This window comes from Saccoglossus kowalevskii, chromosome 20, assembly GCF_978046115.1.
Source record: "Saccoglossus kowalevskii chromosome 20, keSacKowa6.1, whole genome shotgun sequence".
NCBI classification, from domain to species: domain Eukaryota; kingdom Metazoa; phylum Hemichordata; class Enteropneusta; family Harrimaniidae; genus Saccoglossus; species Saccoglossus kowalevskii.
In genome coordinates this window covers 21,695,766-21,712,381 of record NC_140660.1, presented here as the reverse complement: position 1 = coordinate 21,712,381, position 16,616 = coordinate 21,695,766, and the positions used below count along the sequence as shown (strand labels likewise).

Below are 16,616 nucleotides of genomic sequence, written 5' to 3'. Positions count from 1 at the left end.
CCATGACCAATATTTATCAATTAAGTTTCAGTGGGGGGTAGGGGGGGTTGGAAAAAAAACTAAAGGAATTAAGTTTTTTATCCGACATCGATCTTTTGACGTCGTCCCTTAAATAAGATACAAGGTTACTGACCTGGAAATACATACTAGTGTACATTGTTATGGTGACACTGCTATTGCATTGGTCCCAAGTATCTGTTTTCAGAAATAATACCCACATCCATTCTGCATACACCTATAGAAAGTTTCACGATAATAGACTGCATCAGGGCACCCCAAATTATTACTTATTAACACATTTCTCACAGAAGACAAAAGTTAACAACCTGACTTTAGAGCCAGCAAATTTAAAATTTGTTTTGTTGGCCAAGATAGGAGATCGTTAGATACAAGCAAGTTTTCTGTTGTTGCGTGGTAAGTTTTTCATTTTGTCTGCATTCAGCTTTCATTAGAGCATAAAAAAGAACCAATTTATGTACAGAAGCTGAGGTTATTGATATGAATTGGAAAGAGTGGGCTATGAAAAATGAATTAAAAAACAAAAACAATAAATTATTAATAATTTTGAGGCAGCAGTTATTATTTTTTTTAAACATGTACATGTATATGGACCAGTTGATTTCATGGAGAGAGGGGTAGAGAGAATCGAGAGTGTTGTGTACGTCGGCCGCTAGGCGTTCCGGGGTGTGGCAAATATATTTGGACTGTCCCACAGCCACAAACAGCCTGGAGGCTATCCACTGGGGTATCTGCCACTTTGTGTTCTGGAGACGGAGACGCCTTGAAAGTGCGTCTGCCAGACTGTTCGTCACCCCTAGGTGGTGTGCAGTTAGCTCCATATTGTATTTCAGGCCCCAATCATTGTAGAAAGCGTAGTAGAGCTAAGTGTACTGCTTTCAGCTCGAGCCAGCTGATATGCTGGTCCCGAACCCAATGCAGGGCCATATTCTTCGGGCTTGGATGTCCAAATTATGCGCTCCCCAACCTAGGAGATAGACATCTGTTACCAGAGTCATAGCTGCGACAAATGGGTCAGTGACAACCACCAGGGCAGGGCAGGGCTTCCTTCGCTTGGTTCGAGATAGAAACCAGCCTGTCTGGTTCCCGTGGGTAAGCTCGGTGTTCCAGTAACAAACGCTGTACCTGGCAGCTGTGTAGGAACCAAACCGAGGACATCATTCTGATGAGTCGCAATAGTTCCCGGAGGGACACTGAGGGAACGCTGACTAGACATTCTGCCAGGTTGTTTAGCGCCAAGTAACGCACCTGAGATGGGCGAACGAGGCCTACCTTTGTGTCGAACTCCATGCCGAAAAACACCAACTGATGCATTGGGTAGGGATGAGACTTTTTCGATTTACTAGAAAACCTAACTGGTGAAGTAAATCCTGTGTTAGCCTTACTTGTTTGGCTAATAACCTCTTGTCTGGGTTGTGTAGCATAACCAGTGGTCTAGGTACGGATTGATGTGTACCGACGTTTGGTGGAGCAACAGCACCACCTGTCCTTCCATTTTGGTGGAATGTAGGGAGCTGTGCATAACCGGAAGGGGGGCACCTGAGATTCAAATACTTGGCCCGGCTGGGCAATTCAATGGAAATGGCAACTCTCCAGGTGCATGGGTATGTGCACGCAGGCCCCGGTCCAGTCTAGTGCGGCTAGCCAGTCAAAACGGATGATGGAAAGAAGGATGCTGAATGGTGTCTCCATGTGGAATCGATCGAGGAGCATGTACTGATTCAGTCTACCTAGGTCCAGAACTGGACGCCCACCACCTGTAGATTTGGTACTACATTTGAGTAGAAGCCTGGACTTAATGCCGGCTGATCTACCTTGTGTATGGTGACCTTTACCAGCAAACTGTCTATTTCCTGTCTGATTGCGTACACTTTGCGAGAGTCCCCTGACAGTGCCCTCAATGGCGGAGACACTGACAGGGAGATGAGGTTTCAGCGGATCAGGGATCTGGAACCCGCTGCCTCTAAACCAGGCTACACCAGCGCAATCTGTGTGTAACATGGATATGTAGCTGTGGGTTCGGCAGTTGTGAGGGGTGGGTGCTCTCTTTTCCCATGGGGTGGGCTTCTCCAAGGCCTGCGGTAGTCATTAAGTTGTGACCTGGCCACTCGCCAAATGACTGCCTGTCCCCCCCCCCGGTCACAAAGGTAAGCATCAAAAATGCTTCCCTCGCTGCTGGGGTGGACAACCACCCGAGGAGAATGAGGGGCTACCACCTAGTCTCTTCCACCTTGGGGGTGCGCCGCTACTCTTCCCATCCATAGAAAGGTATATACGCTTGCTTCCTGGCTGACTCTGGCTAGCGGACGTCGACTTAGGGCGTTTTCTGTGCTTGGGGCACCCTTCCTTTACCCTTGGCAGTGGCCAACTGGCTAGCGGATTTGATCTGAATCCTCTGGTTTGTTGCACTTCAAAGCTCCGAAACTGCACCCGCCATCTCCCCATCAAAGAGGGTGGAAGATGTGTCCAGTCTGTGTCACTGAGGTGGGGATGTACCCCCTGACTCAGTTTGCCAGTGAAAACACACACGTCTAAGACCGCGTCTCATTGCACAGTAGTAGCCGCGACCAGGAGATTCAGGTGACATTGGGGGGATGTCGCACATAGATGTGCGGTGGCCCGCCATAAAAGGTGTCGCCTGGTTGAAGAGACTGTCTTGTGTATGGCACCCTTTACCAGCAAACTGACTACTTTCTGTCTGATTGCGTCCGCCTTGCGGGAGATCCCGACGACTGTGATCCCATCAGCGTTGAAACAACAGTAAGTGGGTGCCCTAGGATCAAGGGTGGGGGTATATACATTGAAAACTAGGGTCGATGATACTCTGCATCACCCCAATGGCATGGCTCATCGAGTCATTACCAATGGAAGACTCTGAGGTACCGCCCGAGGTACCGGCTGTATCCAATGTGAGCGAGGATGTGTTCGGCTGTGCGTCTCATAACAGGGTGGTTTCCCTCTGGGGACATCCGTGGCTGGCTGGCTGAAAGTAGGGGGCTACCTGTGCCCTGACCTGGAGGCCTGGCTGCCAGAATCCCTGTTGGCACTCAGTACCTGGAGTCCCGTTGGAGACACGGTGCAGCTAGCTTGAGCCTCTGCCTCACCCAAAAAACAAAAGGGCAGTCGTGGTTGGGAACGGGGGTTCCCCGGAAGAGACATGTTTGAATGCAAGAGCTTTCTGTGTTTCTTCCTGTCTGCCGGTTGAGGGGCTGCAGTGGAGACAGCCCGCTCCGACTGCATCTGATCTACCTGGCCTGCCAGGAATGCAATTTGCCTTGGCAGTCCTTTGACCAAAGCCCTTATCTTAGAGGCAAACCTGGCGCCGTGCGAGGACTGATCCACAAAGGGACCCGCAATGGGTCCCAAAGGAGGAAAGACTACCGGGGGCACAGCCTTGTCGTTGCCAGTAAAATCGGGTAAACCACTGCCTGAAAAAACAAACAGACTGTGAGGATGCCCTCTAATCAGCGGGGGAAGACTGAAAAATGTTGGTACCTCCACCATCAGGCCTCTTACTCGACGTCCCAGTACCGAAGTACCGGTAGCTGAGCGTGAGGACTTTCCACTCATGCCAAACACGCAACTCACTTTAATCGTTTTTTACTGGACACGCGACCTTGCTGTGAAAATACGAGCGACATGGTCAGTCTCAGCGATTTTGTATGGCACTGGAAAAAAGATCCCCGGCCTCAGAACTCCAGTAAAAAAAAAACGAACCCCGCACATAGTCACCGCAAAAATAGCATTTCGGATGCGGGTTCTATTCTGGTAAATATAACCACTGCACAGTCGTCTCGAAAAACGAGGAGACAAAACGGGCGCATAGCCTCTGGTGCTGTCATAACCCCTATTCATTTTAAACATATAGATAGAGCATAAAATGAACACGATTTGCATGGGGGAAGCGAAATACAGTTGGAAAAGGTGACGTAACGAAGCCAACAAGTGATCAAGTTACATCGCCGGGTTTTATTGCTTTGTTGTGCCAAATGCCACACACAAAAGGGAAAAGGACACAAGGGTAAAAGAAAAAGACAAGGAAAACTTATCCTACCAGCTACTGTAGAGTGGTTAATGTTCGGCGGTGTTTAATTTACGCACTGGGGTTTCGTGCACGAAAAATAAACACCGCAAATTTGTGTTTCGGTGGCCATCTTGAATTTTGTTTCAACCCATTGAGGTTTCACACAAACTTGTAACACAGACTAAACAAAAGATACAAGTGTTTTGGAGCATCAATATTTTATTTATTAAAATATTATCTCAACTGTAATAATAAATACTACACATCAGTATTAATAGTACATGAATTGCAAGTTTAACCAAAGTCAACATGAAGTTATATAATTTACAGGTGAAATGCATTACGAGTTTGATTGGTGTCAACAGTTTTTTTTAAATGTGGTCATTAAACAAAACTGTCTAGAATTCCTGCTTTTAGAAATCCTTCTTTCAGTTCATCGTGTCATTGGGAAATGATCTGTACGGCAGTAACGAGCCATTTCGCGTGGGTCATCTATGCCATCATTCATTCCTGAACACACACGCTCGCCGTACCAATTCTGGAATTCTTGCTCTATCGCATCCTTAAAGATCTTATTCACGGACAAGTCAAGGGGCTGAAGACGATCTGTGCAGCATGCTGGCACAAATACTACAGAGATGTTGTGATCGTTCAACTTCTTCAACAGTTCTTGGCCACGATGTGCTTAAAAACATCAAATATGGCGACTGCTAGCTGGGTCTCTGGAAGTTGAAGCCTCGTCCTGGTTGCATTCACGTATGGTATAATGATGTTATCGACGTATCGCATCATGGAATTATGATTTGACCAATGACTTTCTGTGTGGAAAACATCCCAAGCATCGGGAAAATTGTAGCCCGGGTGACAACGATTGGTTTTCCCCTGATATAATATCTTAGGTGGTAAAAAATCATCTGACGCAGTCAATGCAAACAATGCAGTAATTTGCCGCTTGTCATCGAGTCCTGCTATCGTGACTTGACGTGATCCTTGTTCTTCCATTGTCCACTCACCTGCTGGAATTATCACAACACCGGTCTGGTCCCAGTTTATAACAAGTTCTTGGTTATCCGTTCAAGGAAAGCTGCTTTAACGGCGGGAAAGTCATCAACAATTTTTTTGACAGCTTTCGTACCTTTTCTCTTAACGTAACCCATGCGACGAAGCAGCGATTTTGTCCAGTCCACGGTCAAGTTGATGTGACCCCCAAACTCTTGTAGTAAATTTTGATTTCCATGTAGAAGTATACCTTGACCGATTGCAAAACAAATGGCTGAATTAACAACACCGCCCTTGATGCGTAGCCGTCGTACAAGTGACTGTACCTTAGAGTCAAGTTCACTACCAAGCAGTACAAGACATCCCTTTGTTGTCGGCAATGTGTTGACATTTTCTTTGCCAGTCCGAATTGCTTTGAGATACGATTGTTTCATTCCTCGAACCGTGTTCTCACCAACATGCCTACCAAGTTCTTTAGTGAATTTTCTAGCAGCATTCATCACTCCTATGTTTACTGCATATTTGCCGATTTTAGCTCGAATATTTTCATCATAGTGCTGATAATTTCTAAGTTTTCGTTTCCGACTAGCGGGTGTTATCTCTTCATTGACAACGGCAATTACTTCAGGTGACAGTTCGCACTGTTCAACGTCGTTGATGTTATTAGGATCGGGCAAGTTTGGTTCGCTTGGTGATGGTAATGGTGCTTTTTTCAACCATTTTATGAGATCGGTAGCCATGTTGTAGTGTCGGTGAATTGCAGACGATGATTCATGTACGTTTACTACACAGAAGACTGATTTTGGGGGAGAAACAAGCCCACTTTTATACACTCATTTCTCTCATGTCACCACTTCGCACGAGCCATGTATTGTTTAATATCAGAAGACAGTAAAACAATGAATAAAGTTTACAAGTGCGAAATACATAATAGTCTGAGTGCATACAATCGTCTGACACTGTGTTCATTCCATTGTATTTTTTTGCCACATACGCATTGTTTACAAAGTAGGACGGAAATGGGCAAGATGTTTCCTGCTTAGTTAGATAAATATAAAACCTCTGTCGCGCAAATTTAAAATGCCGCTAAACCGTCCAAAATTAGGAATGCGCGAATTTTTAACACCGCAAAAATTAACCTCTTTACAGTATATGCACCATGACGGTTACCAAAGGTGGTAACAACCCAAGCCAGAAACCCGGACAGGAAAAAACAGGCTTGGCAGAGCCGCTAAATCTCCATCCCCACGAGGCAGAGAAAAAAGAAGAGTGAATTGCCCAGTCATAATGGCACCGACATATGGACTCGGTCACGTGGTTCGTGACGCAAGGGAAAAGAATCTTAGGTCATGGGGCTTCCCCTGACCTAGATTATAACTCTCCATCATTGGCAGAATTGCTGATTTTGACTGACGGAGTCTATGGTGGGTAACTGAACGCGGTGAATTAACACAGTACATGTCGTATAATTTGAGGAACACATTCGTTCGTAGCTATTTTTTGTACAAAGATAACTTTTTCCTGAGAACTGTCAACATGCTTTTATAATAAACAAGATACCTGAAATAAATTCTTTCAAATTGTTCATGTTATTGGACAGTTAGGGATAGTCAAAAAATTTTTTTTTTTCTAAATATATTGAGAACCTGTTTAAGTGGGGGAGTCGTCACCTGCGCATGCATCAGATGGCAGTATGGTTTCATTGTTTACAAACAAGCGTCTACCCAAGAGCCTTTGCATTTTTAGCTTGTGTTGTTATCGCTTGGGACTCAATTCGTGCACAGCCATTTTGTTTATTGCAAGCTATTGAGGAGCCAATATCTCAGACATACCGTACTGGACCGCGTTAGCGCCCATGCCCGGGCAAGTGCCCACCCCCAACTTTTGCGCAATTTTTATATTTGGGGTCACATTCGGCAAAGTGCCCACCCCTTCAAAATGAAACTAATTTAAAACTTGGTCTTGCGTATCGAATCTTGGTAATCGTTTTTTATACCATACAGCGTGGATATCGACCGTTGTGAACATGTTGTGAATGCGTAGAACATGGTAACCGTGCGTAAACTACGCTTTGACAATGACCTGTTAATACAAGTAAAATGCGGTAAATATTTCATGCCATATTCAGTTTACCTCTCAAAAATGGCTAGTTACTAGTTTTTTGGAAAAACTATGTCGTTTATTTGCTAAAATCAATTCCAACAGATCGTACTTCGACATCGATAATTCACTTCCGCATTGCGTTACCGGAAAGTCTTTGGGAATTTTCGAAGAATTGCGTCAGTACAACACAGCATTGTGACTGGTTAATAACCAACTTGACCCATTAGGTCAAAGGACGCCGCTGCAGGTGAAATCTGCAAATGCATCATGGCAGAAAGTGATTTTCATCGAGAGTTTGCGTAAGATCCAACACCTTCGTCAGTGGAGATATTATGTTCCAACAGACTCAAATGTTTTTAATTTCGTAAATTCTGGCGGTACGTAATTAATATTGTAATAAAATGTGCATATTTTTTGTGATCATTTCTCTTTCTTCATTGTGAAAATCAATGACGACTCAACTAATTTCGTAATTTGATTTCCCTTAAAGACGTAATCTGTCACTTGATGAATAAAATTTTTCATTTGCACTCTTTTTCGAGGGGGGTGCTCGGGTAAGCGCCCACCCCTAAAAAATCGTGATTTTCTGAGTTAAGGCCCCTGGGCGCTAACACGGTCGAGTACGGTATTTAACCAAACACAGGCAGCCATTTTGTTTATTTTAGCTTGCATTCTACCTAAATAATTAAGCAAAATATACACTTTTAATCTATGGATAGTGTCTGTTAGGTGGTAGTTAATAAAGACGTACTGCGTTCTCCTGAGCCTGCCCTCTGTGTATGTTCGAGGGGGCACCTGACGCTAGCACCAGTGAGTTGCAATCACACAGACCTCATGCGCGGGTACTTGGTGTCTCTGCAAGTTAAAGTATTATAGACCTCTAATACAGTCGCAGTAAACCACCTGGTTATGGAAGTGGGGAGGTCGGCCTAGCCTGCCTGCCTGCCTGGGCCGTAACACAAAAACATGTGCCTGGCACCCCGTCCTGAATCCCTAGTACGATTTGGTAGCAACTCCGTGCTCGAACCGGGCAGAGAAGCAATTCCTCCTGACAAAATTTGACAGCTAGGGGATGATGATCGGGTGAGGATAGTGTCCTGGGATTTGGTTCTAGGCGAGAAACCCGATTCGTGTCTTTCGCACAACTTGATTGTTCATAACAGCGGTACATCATCCGAGAAGGACAATGCCCCCAGCTCTGGTTGACGCCTACCTGAGGGTCCACAGGGTTAGCAAAGTGACCCTGGCCCAGGCTCCTGGAGTCAGCAGGAGTGTTACGTACGTCGGGAGCTTGGCATTCCAGGGTGCGGTAAAACGGTCTAACCTTGGACCGTCCCACAGCCGGAACAGCCTGGAGGCTTCTATGAGCAACCTCGTGTTCTGGAAACGGAGCTGCCCTGAAAGGGCATCTGCCAGACTGTTCCTCACCCCTGGAAGGTGGTGTGCAGTTAGCTTCACATTGTATTCCAGGCACCAAAGGAGGATTTGCTCCGCTAGGACTGACAACGATGAGGAACGTGTCCCCCGACTTCTTGAAGAAGACCACCATGCGTTGCCTGTGCGGAGCAGGACTCTGTGGTCTCAAACTACGAGAAGAAAGTGTGGTAGTGCTAAGTATATAGCTTTCAGTTGAGCCGGTTGATATGGTAGTCCCGAAACTAATGCGGGGGCCATATCCAGTAGATGTGCTCCCCAACCCAAGGGGGCCCCCTGTCTGAGGTTGGCCAGTGACGGCCACTAGGGCAGGACTTCCTTCACTTGGTCCCAGATCAAAATCCACCTATCTATTTCCCATATGAGAGCTCGGCGTTATAACAGGCGTTATACCGGGCGGCTGCAAAGAGCGGCCTAGGGAACAGCCCTTCGAACTGAGGTTATCATTCCGATGATTCGCCTTAGTTCTCGGACGGGCACTGAGGGAACGCTGACTAGGCAATCAGCTAGGCTGCTTAGTACTAACACGCTTGCAATAGCTAAACCAAGCTTACCTCTGTGTCAAAATTTCATGCCCAAGGACACCAACTGTGCGTTGGGTCGAGGTGGGACTTGACGATTTACTAACGAGCCCAACTGGTGAAGTAAATCCTGTGTTAGCCTGACGTGTTTGGCTATTAACTCTTTGTCCGGGTTGTGTAGTAACCAGTAGTCTGGGTACAAAATGAGGTGTACTGACATTTGGTGAAGCAGCAGCACTGTTTTTTCACTCTGGTGAACACGTAGGGTGGTGTGCATAACCCGAATGGGGGCACCCAAAATTCGAATACTTGGCCCACCTGGGCGATTCAAAGGAGATGGCAACTTGCTGGGTGCATCGGTATGTGCAGGTAGGCCCGCTTAAGTCTATTGGGACTAGCCAGTCGAAACGGTGGTTGGAAAGAAGAACCCTGAATGGTGTCTCCATGTGGAACCGATCAAGGAGCATGTACTGATTCAATCTGCCTAGATCCAGAACTGGACGCCCGCCACTTGTAGATTTGGTACTACGAACACATTTGGGTAGAAGCCTGGATTTAGTTCCGGCTGATCTACCCTGTGAATGGTGCCTTTTCCCAGCAAACTGCTACTTCCTGTCTGATTGCTTCCGCCTTGCAGGAGTCCCCTGGCAGTGCCTGACAGGGGAGACACTGACTGGGGAGATGGAGATTTTAGGTCCAGGGATCGGTCACCCGCTGTCTCCAAACCGGACTACACCGGCGCAATCTGTGTACAACAAGGATATGTGGCCATGGGTTTGGCAGTTGCGAGCCGGGTGCTCTCTTCTCCCATGAGATGAGTTCCCCAAGGCCTGAGGTAGTCACCAAGTTGTGACCTGGCCACTTGCTGAACACATGCCTGTCCCCCCGGTTGCAGAGATGAGCATCAAACACGCTTCAACCGCTGCCAGGGTAGACGTCCGCCCAGGGAGGGCGAGTAGCCACCACCTGGCTCTTTCCTCCCTGGCAGCGCACCACTACTCTTCCCTCCCATGGAAGGGTATGAGCACTTGCCTCCTGGCTCACTCTGGCTAGCGAATGACGCCCTAGGGTGTTGTGTTTTCTGTGTTTGGGGTGCTTGGCAGGACCAACTGGCGAGTGGATTTGATCTGAACCCTCTGGTTCATTGCACTCAGAAGCTCCGAGACTGTACCCACCATTCCCTGAACAAAGTGGGTGGAAGATGTCCAGTCTGCGTCACTGAGGTGGGTACATGTACCTCCTGACTCAGCTTGTCGTGCAACACGTGCATCTAAGGCCGCGTCTCATAGCACAGTGGTGGCCCCGGCCAAGAGAGCCAGGTGACACTAGGGGATGTCGCACGTAGATGTGTGGCGGCCCACCAGTAAATGTGTCACCTGGTCTAGGAGGCTGGTGCGTTCTGCCTCCGAGGTCTCCAGAGTGTTGGGTGCACGCAATAATTTGCTCAAGCAACTTTGCCCTCAGGGCTGGATGGGTCATCTCCGATTGAGCTGGTGAGAACACCCATGGAACATGGCTGTCCCCCTTTCCCCGGTTTTCCAAACGGAAATTCGTGGTACCGGGGTCTGGGGAAGGAGCCCGAGGCTCCATAGGAGGGAGCTCCAAGGCTGGGAACGGGGGTTCCCCGGAAGAGACATGTTTGAATGCAAACATGCTTTCGGGTTTCTTCCTGCTTGCCCACAGAAAGGCCACAGTGGAGACAGCTCGCTTCGACTGCGACGCAATTGCCCCGACAGTCCTTTGACCGAAGACCTCAACTCAGAGGCCGCAACAGGTCCCATTCATAACACAAAATGTTATATTTTTCACAGATTTTTTTCAAAAATTTTGATGTAGTCCAATAGTTAATAAAGAACAAAATCCCATTTGGTCCAAAATGGTTAAACAAAACTTAAAAAAAATACTTAAAGGGTGGTGGTCGTGTTTGAATTTCATGTAACAAAACAATGTATTTTACACATATTGTGTACGTCGCTATGGTCCACAAAGAGACCCGCAACGGACCCCATAGGAGGAAAGCCTCCAGGGGCACAGCCTCGCTGCAGCGGGTAAAATCGGGTAAACCACCGCCTGAAAAAAACAGACTGTGAGGATGCCCTCCAATCAGCGGGGGAAGACCGAGAAAAAGTATCGGTACCTCCACCATCGGGCCTCCTACTCGACGTCCCGGTACACAAAGCACCGGTAGTCGAGCGGGGGGACTTTCCACTCATGCTAAACACGCACTCACTTTAACTGATTTGTTTACTGGGCGCGCGACATTGCTGTGAAGAAACGAGCGACGCGGTCAGTCTCAGCGATTTTGATGGCTCTGAAAGAAAAATCTCAGGCCTCAGAACTGCAGTGAAAAACACACGCCTTCACGGCAAAAACCCTGAACCCCGCACGCAGCTATGCCAAAAGTATTTCAAATGCGGGTTCTATGCTGGTAGTCCCCAAAAAAACAGCAGCGAGCCCTGGTGCTGTCATTACAACTATTCATTTCTAAATACCTAGATCAAGCATACAATGAAGGCGACATGCATGAGGGAAGCGAATTACAGTAGGAAAGGAGACGTACAAAACCAACAAGTGATTAAGCTACGTCGCCCGGGTTTTATTTCTTTGTTGTGCAAAATTCTACACAACAAAGAGGAAAACGACACGAGGGTAAAAATGACAAGGAAAACTTATCCTACCAGCTACAATGTCGGATGCTGGGCAGCGGCAACAACCCCAGCTAGAAACCCAGACAGAAAAAAAAGCAGGCGATCCAGGCAGAGCTCGCTAGACTTGATCTCCATTCGATGCAGAGAAAAGTCAGAGTGATTGTACAGCAGTCTATGGCGTCGCCATATGGGCTCGGTCACGTGGTTCAGGACGTAAGGGAAAAAGAATCTTGGGGTCATAGGGCTTCCCCTGAACTAGATTCTATCTCTCCATCACTGGCAGAATCACTGATTAATACCTACAGTTCAAAATAGTCATTTTGACTGACCGGAGTCTATGGTGGGTAATTAAACGTAGTGAATACCACTTTAAGGAATGCTTAGAATCAACAAAAATCAAACAAAATCAACAACAGACATTTATTATTTTGTGCAGAGTTGATTGTCAAATTACAAAATACACGAGTATAATATTATTTTTAATGAATATTTGTGCATGTCTGAATAATTATCACCAATTCCAATTTCCAAACGTTCCATCTCCTATGCATAAACACTATTGAAATGAGATAGACAAGACATGAATGTCACAGTCCCCGTTATTTGATTATAAAGTAGTACAAGGAACATCTGCAAACAGGTGAATGAATATGTAATTTATGTGGGTACAACTCATCATAAAGTGATTTCCCATAATCTAGTATTGTACTGACAACTAAAAACCACTGACCCATGTTCAGAATCTCAGAGTACACAAGTGCAACAAAACTATTTGTCATACATGTATACTCGCTCAAAAACTGCATTCATTAATTTGAGTGAACCATGATGTAAATTACTTCTTTGGGTTTGTTTCAAAATCACCACTGGGCATCAGAATCATTTTCATGTTGTTATTAACACAGTAAGGTTTATTATTTAAAATGTATTCATTGTACATAGAACAACATTTGTTAATTGTTAAACAATTGTAGAAGCTATGTTTTCAGAGCAACTACATTTCAAGGTGTGATTCTACCACATATGAACTAAATTGGCCCAATTGTTGCTGGGATAAGAGCAAATGATCTAATTTGCATATTTTTGAGAGGATGTGGTCATTACTGTCAGAAGCACATCTACACGTGTCAAGGTGTAATCCTACCAAATATGAATAAAATCGACACAGTGGTGGTAGAGATATCCTACCACATATGAACGAAATCAGATCAATGGTTGCTGAGATCAAAGGAAATAACTGGATTTAGCTAATTTGCATATTTTTGGGGTAGAGTAATAATAACCTAAAAGATGACTTCCGATGATAAGGAGGCTATTTTGAAATTGGGTTCTGAGAAATTGTTTCTGAGTTTTGAGTTCTGAAAAGTATACACTACCGATCGAATACATTTGGTAAAACTTGTGAATTTGAAATCAGCAATTCATGAATCTGAATTTAACAGAATCAATTATTCTGAGCATGTTCAGTTCCTCTGTCAGTGTAGTAGAGAGGTAATTTTGGATGAAAATCTCGAAAAAGATCCACTTAGGATTTCCAGATTTGGAAAAAAAAATGATGTGCCTATGTAACACATACGTGTTCATCAACCTGCCAAGTTTCATTGACATCTGCTGCGGAGTCAATTTTAAAATGAGAAGAAAGTAAATCTAGTACTCCCCTTTCAGGGACTCAAAATAAAAGTAATCAGGTGTGAATTATCTAGGTTGTAATCCCAGTAATTTATAACTTTGGTTAAGCAAACTAACAACCATGTGCCGTACAGCAGTTCTAACAATAAAATCTTATCGTCCTGATTTGGACATAGGAGGAAAAAATGGTTGGAAATTAGAAACTATCTGTCCCAAGATTTCATTGTCCAAGTTATGGTCATAATAATTTATTAACAAAATCATGTAATAAGGTGATTTTCAGAAGTCATAAATGTGACGATTGGCAAAACAGCTATTTATAGTTTCCAAAAAAACACAAGTGTCAACCACATTGAATATCATGTGCTTTTTTGATAGATTTCAAAATCAAGCATTTTGGCTCCTTCAAGTGACATAAACAAGACTTAGATAGTTTCTCTATGTTTTATTTACATATACATATAATTTTGATGAATTCCGCTTTAACCTTTTCACCACCAGATGTTCTCTTCCAAATTTGTCAGTACAATTTTCTTATATTTTTCAATATTTTTGGAAATGAACCATTTTTGGTTTTTACTCAAAATATTCAGTCATTTTTGTCCTAATCTTCTGAAGGAAAGTGCAGACTATAACCAGGACTATTTTGTGAATTTGTGATGAAAAAAGGAAACTGGTGGTGAAATGGTTAAAGTGACTGTCATCAAAACTGTGCATGTATATTGATTGGCAGGGCTAACAAAACAACAAATATTTACATATTTCATATCATGCTGTTTAAGAGACTTGCTGAAAGTCAGTTAATTATAAATTCAAAAAAAGTATGTGTGGTAGTTGTTTATAATTAATTTTTTGTTGTTGTTTTGAACTTTGTATAAAATTTACTTCATGTTTTAACATCATATTTTATTTATTTCCTTCTTTCTTCTATTTTCCCTTTCCTCCTGAAGAAGGAGCAGGCTCCTCCCCTTTTACCAGTGACAGTTGTCGCTTCAACTCCAGTAACTTTTTCACTTCAGCTTCAATCTTCACCTTTGCAGTTTTCAACGTCCGTACTACACCACCCTGATGAAAAAACATATTCCCAGGGGGTCCACTCCATTAAAAAGAATGCATGCTTAAAAACATTTTAAAAACAAACAAATGGCAAATAAATTTTGAATTCCACAAGGATGTTCAAAATTAGCTACAGTACAGTTCTCGCAAAAGCTTTGGCTTCACTTCAGCTTCACCTTTGCTTCAGCATCGCATCATTATGGCATTGTTATGGCTTCATCGTCGCGACATTAAAAAGTTAGGCGGTTATCGCTTCACTTTATTGTGGCCTCATTATGGCGACAATGTGGCATGAGCATCGCTTCATCAAACAAAGAAGTACAGAACTCATTTCACCCAACCAAATAATGAGGTCATACTCATGTCACAATACTTTGAAGCTGATGCCATGTTGATGCCATGAGACTGCGAAGCTGAGGCCACGGTGATGCCACAAAATAAGTGAGGCGAGCACAGCTTCATTTTTCAATGACGCGAAGCTGATGCCACAGTGATGCAATGCTGAGGCGACAATAAAGCTATGCGTAGGCGACAATGATGACACAAAAGCCAAAGCTTTCATGAGAACTGTACTGTAGATCTTAAAACGAAGATTGTGAAATATTCCAAGGATGTAATTTCACATTCAATCAGAGATTTTTTTCAAGCTCAGATTTTTTATTATTAGATCAATTGAGAGAAATATGCAGCAATCAGACAAAGTTTTCACTGAAACTTTTTTAATATATATACCAAAAAAACATGCCAGAATTCAATTGGAAAATTATCAAATTATCTAAACCTGGAACCCTTTATGAAATTATGCTATGCAGCCAAATTCAATGATTGCCATGGAAATAAAATATATAAACAAATTAAACAAAATATTGCAAAATGTTGCAGCAGATGACTTGAAATAAGATCGTTTGCTAAGCTTGGAGCGAACATTGTGTCCCAGGGATAGAAAACATGTCATGGTGTATTAGGTATCATCCAATCAATGGCTAATAATACCTATAATTGTGATTGGTTACTAGAATATTCCTGTGTCACATGATCTATATCAATCAATGTGATTGGTTCTTCCATTGTCATATGACCTACCTGATCAGTGACTTGAGCTGTCAGTTCTTCCACTGTTTTCCCATCATTTATAGCAGTTTTCTGTGCATCATCACTTTTGATTGGCTGTATGGTAGATGGTTTCTGGGATTGACCACTGCCAGCAAACTGCTTCCTTAGTTATTCTACCCTTGATGGTTCTATTTTATCAAACAGTGGTTTAGGCTGAAAATAGTAACAACTTTTCAGTTATACCAATGTTTTGAATGTGTTTATAGAATGTTCTACACATGTTCTGGAAGTGCATCTGGAATGTTCTTAATCCAGCCTTGGAAGTTGCGAGTGCCTACTCACAGATGTGCCAAAAAATACGTCTATGCGAGTAAAAACTTGTAAATATCAACATTTAGTTTGTAGTTTTCTGAAACTACTCGCATTTTGCAAGTGAAAATTGAAGCCCTACATGCAGCTGAAACATGCCAAGTACGAGTCAGACTAGACGAAATACCGTGCATGATCTGGAGGCTTTGAATATTTTACTATGTAATTGACTATGTACATCACGAACATGACACAAGTACAAGTCAAAATAAAGAAATAGTAACATTGTAAATATCTGATTGTCAGTTGTTTTGTTCTACTCAAAATACGTACAGGGTTTTTAAATGAACACTGGTTTACACTGTCGGTGGCTCATTGATTGTCAACAAAATAATGTTTATTGACTAATGTGACAGCGTTTTTCAGTGTCAAATCATGTTAGAAACTTTGATAATCAAAGTCACACTGTCACGTTCTTGACTCGAACAAACATGGCAAATAAACAGATTCCTAATTTCTTTCGGATTTTCCAGCAATTTTGCTGGTAAAATGTTAAAAATCAAAGAAAAACATAGTGAAACTTTGGCGAATAAAAAAAAATAACTTGTTGTGCACTTGTAACACCATCAATTCCTGTCTCTGTACCAACTCTGAGCTGAATTGGATCACACATGTGTGAGAAAAAGCTGGTAACGTGTAACGTGCACACAAGGATGCACAGACACAACCCAAGTTATAAGCCCCTGCTGGATTCCAGATCCGACGAGGGCTAAATATTGAGATCATTATTTAAGAGGTAATGACCCCTGAATATTCACTAAA

At 43.7% G+C, this 16,616-nt stretch overlaps 2 long non-coding RNA genes across 2 annotated transcripts in view; both read right to left on the bottom strand.

The window, feature by feature from the left end:
- The window catches only part of LOC102809999 (uncharacterized), a 160,817-nt gene that overhangs the window by 124,990 nt on the left and 19,211 nt on the right, over nt 1-16,616 (bottom strand). The window lies entirely within an intron of this gene.
- On the bottom strand, nt 14,314-15,695 carry LOC146730143 (uncharacterized). Its single transcript, XR_014927934.1, has 2 exons — nt 15,516-15,695; nt 14,314-14,441 (listed from the first exon to the last, which is right to left on the bottom strand). It is a non-coding gene; the product is annotated as an uncharacterized LOC146730143 (long non-coding RNA).